This window comes from Equus quagga, unplaced genomic scaffold (assembly GCF_021613505.1).
Source record: "Equus quagga isolate Etosha38 unplaced genomic scaffold, UCLA_HA_Equagga_1.0 HiC_scaffold_3563_RagTag, whole genome shotgun sequence".
NCBI classification, from domain to species: domain Eukaryota; kingdom Metazoa; phylum Chordata; class Mammalia; order Perissodactyla; family Equidae; genus Equus; species Equus quagga.
In genome coordinates, this window is record NW_025793633.1 from 26,573 (window position 1) to 34,861 (window position 8,289).

Sequence of the window (8,289 nt, forward strand, 5' to 3'; positions counted from 1 at the left end):
ACCTACAAAGGAGCCCGTTGAGCTTGCTGCTTTTCTCACCGACCCTGAAGCTTTAGGGTAGGTGTTCTCCTGGATCTGAGCGTCCACTCTGTTTGTGAGCTCCCCAGGCTCTATGTGGAGTATATCTGAGGCTTTGTTCTTTTCTGGTCTTGTTAAGCCTTGTTTCCTCTATGAGTACTTGGTTGGCACTTTGGCCTGACCCATTTGAATCAGTCAGATCCTTTGGAACTGGTTGCTTGGACTTCAGTCCTATTCCTCTGGAATCAGGCTGTTTCATTGGAACTGTGTCATTCAGCCTTCGACCCCATTCCTTTGGAACCAGGCTGTTCTGTTGGAAGTGTTCTTTATTCTTTGGACTAACTCCTTTGGAATTAGGCTGTTCTATTAGGACTGTGCTGTTCTGCCTTTGGTCTAACTCCTGGATTAGACTGCTTTCTTAGAACTGCTGGTATCAAGCCTGCTGGCTGTTTGAGCTCTTGAGGCTGTTTGAAAATTATCCTTTTACTCTAGAGAAAAACCTCTGAGAAATGGGACCCAGTTATCTAAATATTTTGAGGGTCCCCACCTCCAGGGACCCTGGCCAATTTTATGTTTTAAAACCATGGTCATTCCTCATGTACTTTTCTAACTAAATGGACCAACTTAACCAAAAGTAATTTAGAATACTAAAGGGCATCATGGGAACTTTTGAGCTCCCCAAACTTGCTTTTCTCTGTAATTTCCAAAACGGAATGGAACTCCTAATTGGCTTGGTATCTTGAGGCTTCCAAACATTATCAAGATTCTACAATCACCTCTTTGCAAAATAAAATTTCAAGATTAACTGAAGCAAATAAATGAGTAAAGAAAGATAAGATGTCTTCCAAAGCCTCCTTTTCCTCTTCTCCAGCTTCTCTGTCTCAGGCTCTGCCTTCAACATCAGCATGTTCTACCCTCTCTCCTCAGGCTCTAGCCTCACCTCTGGCGCCATCTTTCTCCTTCCCTTTGATACCATTTATACCTCCTCTAGTCCCTCAGTTTCCCCATACTAACTCCCTCACTGAACTTCCCCTTTTCCTGAACCTGTGCCTTTAAAATTAAGCTGCCTGAGGATCCAAAGGCTAAACCTTTCATTCCTTATATTCCCTGGACTAAAGCTGAACTGCAAGCCATAGTCAAAGATTTTCACAGAGTAACCGAAGATTCTCACAGATTTGCTGAGGGGTTTAATATAGTAATTCAAACTTAGCAACCTGATTTCTCTGACATATCAAATGGTTCGTATGCTTGTTGGTAAAGGCCAGGCCCAGCACTGGATGAAAACTTCTAATTGGGAAAATCCTGAAAGGTCTCTAGAATTACAACCAGGAGACCAACCTGCTGCCCTGCTGTATGATCAGGCTTGTGCAATCGCTAGACGACTTCATCAAGCAATTCTTAGGGCTTTTCCAAAGCCTGTTGATTGGAACAAAACTAAGGCTTGTGCACAAAAACCTGATGAACCTTTTCATGACTACAGTCATGCACCTCAATGTTTTGGTCCATGACAGACTGCATGCATTACGGTGGTCCCATAAGATTAGTGCCACATAGCCCAGGTGTGCAGTAGGTTATACCACTAGGTTTGTGCAAGTGCACTCTGTGATGTTTGCACAACAGAATGGCCTAATGACACATTTCTCACAACATGTCCTCATTGTTAATAATTAACAATTATAGTAAAGTTGCAGGGTAAAAATCAACTTACAAAAATCAGTTGCATTTCTATACTCTAATAACAAACTTAGAGAAGGAGAACTCAAGAATACAATACCATTTACAATTGCAACAAAAAGAATAAAGTACCTAGGAATAAATTTAACTAAGGAGGCCAAGGACTTATACAATGAAAACTCTAAGACATTATTGCAAGAAATAGATAATGACAAGGAGATGGAAAGAGATTCCATGAGCATGGATTGGAAGAACAAACATAGTTAAAATGTCCATCCTACCCAAAGCAATCTACAGATTCAATGCAATCACAATCAGAATCCCAATGACATTCTTCACAGAAATAGAGCAAAGAATCCTAAAATTCATATGGGGCAACAAAAGACCCCGAAATGCTAAAGCAATCCTGAGAAGAACAAAGCTGGAGGCGTCAAAATCCCTGACTTCAAAATGTAGTACAAAGCCATAGTGATCAAAACAGCATGGTACTGGTACAAAAACAGACACACAGGTCAATGGAACAGAACTGAAAGCCCAGAAATAAAACCACACATACACAGACAGCTAATCTCTGACAAAGGTGCCAGGAACATACAATGGAGAAAAGACAGTCTCTTCAATAAATGCTGTTGAGAAAACTGATCAGTCACATGCAAAATAATGAAAGTAGACCATTATCTCATGCCATACACAAGAATAAACTCAAAATGGATCAAAAACTTGAAGATAAGTCCTGAAACCATAAAAATTCTGGAAGATAATATAGGTAGTACACTCTTTGACATCGAACTTAAAAGGATCTTTTTGAATACCATGTCTTCTCAGACAAGGGAAAGAAAAGAAAAAATAAGTCGGAGTTCATCAGACTAAAGAGCTTCTGCAAGGCAAAATAAACTAGGATCAAAACAAAAAGATAACTCGCCAATTGGGAGAAAATTGTTGGAAATCATACATCTGACAAGGGGTTAATCTCCATAATATATAAGGAACTCACACAACTGAACAACAACAAAACAGCCCGATCAAAAAAATGGGCAGAGGATATGAACAGACATTTTTCCAAAGAAGATATACAGATGGCCAATGAACACATGAAAAGATGTTCAACATCACTAATCATCAGGGAAATGCAAATCAAAACTACACTAAGATACCACCTTACACCTGTTAAAATGGCTATAATCACTAAGACAAAATACCAAATGTTGGAGAGGGTGTGGGAACCCTCATACACCTCTGGTGGGAATGCAAACTGGTGCAGCCACTATGAAAAACAGTATGGAGATTCCTCAAAACCTAAAAATAGAACCAGCTATCCCACTACTGGGTATCTACCCAAACAATTTGAAATCAACAATCCAAAGTAACATGCACCCCTATGTTCATCGCAGCACTATTCACAATAGCCAAGACATGGAAGCAACCCAAGTGCCCATCGACTGATGATTGAGTAAAGAAGATGTGGTATATATACACAATGGAATACTCCTCAGCCAGAAAAATATACAAAATCATTCCCACAACAACATGGATGGATCTGGAGGGAATTATGCTAAGTGAAATAAGCCAGACTGAGAAAGACAAACACCAGATGATTTCACTTATATGTGGAATATAAACACACACATGGACAAAGAAAACACTTCAGTGCTTACCAGGGAAAGGGGAGGGGGTGGGTACAGGAGGTGAAGGGGAGCACTTATGTGGTGACAGACAAGAAATAATGTACAACTGAAATTTTGCAATGATGTAAACTATTATGAACTCAAGTAAAACAACAAAGACATTCTATCACCCTTGTCACTCAAGTAATTCCAAGGGCTTCAAGAGGTTTTTGCTAGGAACTGAGGACAAAGATCAAATATCTTTCTCATTATATCAAAAGCTCACTAGAAGATTGAGATCCAATCACTGGACTGGAGAATGCTTCCCCTCAGCCCATGCCTACCTTTCCATTAACTGTGCTCTTCTTTAATGTTAGTGGACTACGCTGAAGGAACTAGATGCTTTCTGGTAACATCAGGAAGAAGGCAAGAAAGTCCCCTCCCACCACTCCTAGTCAACCCTGTACTGGAATTCTTAGCTAATGCAATTAGACACAAAAAAGAAATAAGAGATATGCTGATTGGGAAGCAAGAGATAAATGTCTTTGTAGCATACGACAAGGTTGTCTACAGAGAAAATCTCGAAGAAATCCCAATAACAAAGAAAACCCCGTGAACAAATAAGAGAGTAGAGGAAGGTTGAAGGATAAAAGGTTAATATATAAAAGTCAGTTGTTTCCTATAGATCCACACAAATAAAGTGAACTCATCTTTGCAAAGAAGCAAAGGCAATTCAATGGGGAAACGTAGTGTTTTCAACAAATCATGCCAGAAAAACTGGACATCCACATGCCAAAAAAAGATTCTGGACATGGACTTTATACTTTTCATAAAAATTAACTCAAAAAGGATCATAGATCTTAGTGTAAAATGTAAAAATGCAACCCTCCTAAAAGATAACGGGAGAAATAATATTCTGTTCCATGTGTATCTACATTTTGTTGATCTGTTCATCTCTTGATGGACACTTGGGTTGCTTCCACCTTTTGGCTACTGTGAATGATGCTCCTATGAACACGTGTACAAATATCTGTTTGAGTCTATGTTTTGAACTCTTTTGGGTAAATACTCAGAAATGGAATTGTTGGATCATATGGTAAAACTCTCTGTAACTTTTGAAGAAGTCCCATAGTATTTTCCAGAACGGTGACATGATTTTACATTCCCACCAGGAGTGTACAGGGTTTCCAATGGGTGCTTCACTTTCTTTTGTTTTTAGGTTGTGTTTTTTTTTTTTTTTTTCTGTGAGGAAGATTGGCCCTGAGCTGACATCTCTGGCCAGTCTTCTTCTTTTTGCCTGAAGAAGACTGTTGCTGAGCTAACATCTGTACCCATCTTCCTCTATTTTGTATGTGGGACACTGCCACAGCATGGCTTGATGAGCAGTGTGTAAGTCTGTGCCTGGGATTCAAAGCTGTGAACCCTGGGCTGCTGAAGCAGAGCATGAGAACTTAACCACTGTGCACCAGGCCTACCCTTGTTTTCACTTTCTTGACGGTATCCTTTGAAGCACAAAAGTGACTAATTTTAAGGAAGTTCAAATCATCGTTTTTTTTTTTTTTACTGGTTTTCTTTTGGTGTCATATTTAATAATTCTTTGCCAAATCCAAGGTCATATGTTTTTTCTAAGAGTATCATAGTCTTGACTCAGACTTAGGTCTTCAATCCATTTTGGTAAATTATTGTATGTGGTGTAATGTGAGGCTCCAACTTCATTCTTCTGCTGTTGTTATCCAGGTGTCCCAGCACCAATTTTTGAAAAAAAATTCTTTCCTCGTTCTAGGTACCTTTTTTGAAAATCAATTGACCATAGTTGAATGGGTTTATATCTGGACTCTCAACTGAATGCATTGATCTGTTAGTCCTTGTGTCATCACCACACTCCTTGATTACCATGCTGAGTAGTCAGATTTGAAATGAGGAAAAGTTAATCCTACTACTTGGTTTTACTTTTGAAGATTGGTTTGGCTGTTCTGGTTTCCCTGCAATTCCATATAACTTATAAAACAGCTTGTCATTTTCTACTGTCAATTTAAAAAGCAAACTTGCCCATTATTTTATCTCAAATGAGTTTACTTAAGAATAGCCAATACAATTGCAATTTGCGGTGTGAATCCTATGGCAAATCCAGAAAACCAAGAAAAGGAGCTTCTTTTATAGAGAAAAAGAGAGAGTAGGCAGGGTCTGTTCTAAATGAAAATCCATTGTTGGAAAGTAACAGCTCAGGGCAGCAATGGCCCCTCATTGGCTGAGCTGCAGCATTTCTCATTGGCTGGGCCACTGCCTGGTGAGAAGAGAAATCTTCCTTCAGCAGTAAAGTAGTTTTACTTCTTATGTAAGATGGAAGCCACCCTCTCTTCCTGTTTCGTGTAATTGAGGGTGTATGGTAGGGTGTGAGAGCTCCCCCTACAGGCCTTCCCGACTCCAGTTTAGTTCAGGTTTCCTTGATGACTATCGACAGCATAAAAAGTCAACTGAGGTTCTGATAGAGATTTAGTTGAAAATCTACATTATTCTAGGAAGCATTGCCATCTCAACAGTGTTAAATCTAAGGATCCATGAACATGGGCTATTTTCCCATTTATTTATTTATTTTTAGGCTTCATTCTTTTTTTTCTTGCCTCTATTGGTTAGGGAGAAATAAAGAGCAAGAAAAGGGATGGCATCACTCCAAGGCCTTCACTCATCTTTATTAAAGATCGCCAGTTTCCAAATAGCCAAATCCCCTTCCAACCTCACCCCTTTACTTTTAATTTCCTAAACTGAAAATCAAACTTTTGGCAGTAAAAAAGTTTAATGGTTATTATTATTATTAGAAATTAGCCTCAGCGAAAATGTAGCTAGAAGAGGGTTTTTCTCCACACCCCCTCAGAATGCTTGCAGCTCTGTAACTGATACCCCTTTGCATGTGTGTACATTCACTGATGGCCATCCAGTAGCAATGGTGGGTAGTTTGTGAGTTTAGATTAAAGTTTATAATCATTTTTCTGTCACTATATGATTATAAATGTGCATTTTTTGGTACAACTCCCTTTCTTTTGTTTTTCCTTTTACCTTTTGACCCCCTTCAGCCATGTCTCTCACTCCCCACCTCCACCTCTGGCATCCACCAGCTTGTTCTCTGTATCCATGAGCTTGGTGTTTTCATTTGTTTTTTGTTGTTGTTGTTTTTTTTTTTTAAGATTCCACATATAAAAGAGATCATACAATATTTGTCTTTTTCTATCTGACTTATTTCAGTTAGTATAATGCCATCAAGATCCATCCATGTTGTCACAAATGGCAAGATTCATTCTTATATATGGCTGAATAATATTCCGTTGTACTAGTATACCACAATTTCTTTCTTTCTTTCTTTCTTTCTTTTTTTTGAGGAAGATTAGCCCTGAGCTAACTACTGCCAGTCCTCCTCTTTTTCCTGAGGAAGCCTGGCCCTGAGCTAACATCTGTGCCCATCTTCCTCTACTTTATATGTGGGACACCTGCCACAGCATGGCTTTTGCCAAGCGGTGCCATGTCCGCACCCAGGATCCTAACTGGCGAACCTCAGGCTGCCGAGAAGCGGAACGTGCGAACTTCACCACTGCGCAACCAGGCCAGCCCCATACCACAATTTCTTTATCCATTTATGTATTTTTGGACACTTAGGTTGTTTCCATATCTTGGCTATTGTAAATAATGGGGCAGTGAACATAGGGATGCACATATCTTTTTGAGTTAGCATTTTTGCTTTCTTTGGATAAATACCCAGAAGTGGAATTGCTGAATCACATGGTAGGTCTATTTTAATTTTTTGGTGAGCCTCCATACTCTTTTCCATAGTGGCTGCACCAATTTACATGCCCAGCACACAAGAGTTACCTTTTCTTCATATTCTCACCAACACTTGATATTTCACACTTACAGATCCTTATTAACCTTTTAATGATGTTTTGCAGTTTTCAGAGTATTTTCTAATTTATTAAATTTTTCCTATTTTATTCGTCTTGATGCTATCATAAATAGATTTCTTTTGAAATAGATTTCTTTTGTTAATTTCACTATCAGATTGTTCATTGCAGTGTATAAAATATAATTTATTTTTATATTCATATCTTGTACCATACAAATTTGCTGTACTCGATGATCAGGTCTAAGAGATTTTTTTAGTGGATTCCTTAGAGTTCTCCATTTACAAGATAAGTCACATGCAAGTAAATATAGTTTTACTTCCTCCTACTCAGTCTGGATGTGTTTTGTTTCCTCTTCTTGCAAAACTGTTCCAGCTAAAACCTCCAGTACTTTGTCAAATAGAAGTGGCAAAAGCAGAGATTCTTGTGTCCTTCCTCATTTTGGGGAGAAAATATTCAGCCTTTCACCATGAAATATAATATTAGCTGTGGGTGTCCCACACTTGCTCAGTATCAGATTCAGGAAATTTCCTTCCAATCCTGTTTGCTGAGTGTTTCTATCATGAAAGGATGTTGGATTTTGTCAAGTATTTCCTCTGAGTCTATTGAGAAGACCAGGCCATTTTTGCTCTTTACTCTGCTAATAGGACGTACTTCCTTAATGGGTTTTGAGAGGTTAACCCGACCCTGCACCCCTGGAGTAAATCCCCCCTGGTCACGGTGTGTGATTCCTTCAGGTTGTTGCTGGATCAGGTACAGGTATGAGTTGGTTTTTTGGATCCATATTCACAAGGGAAAGAGGTTTGTAGTTCCTTTGTGATACTTGTGTCTGATTTTGGTATCCGGCTAACACTGGCTTCGCAAATGCGTTTGAAGTGTGTTGATTCTGTTTTGGGGAGGCTTTGTGAGGAATCACTATCAAACCTTAATTGGATGTTTTGGAGAATTCTGCTGAGAAACCCCCTAGGGCTTTGCTTTCTGGGTAGTTTGCTTACTAATTCAACCACTTCACTTCCTATAATTCTATTCAGATTTTCTGTTTCTTCTTGAGTCACTTTTGGTAGTTTGTGTATTTCTAGGAATTTGCTCATTCATCTAAGTTA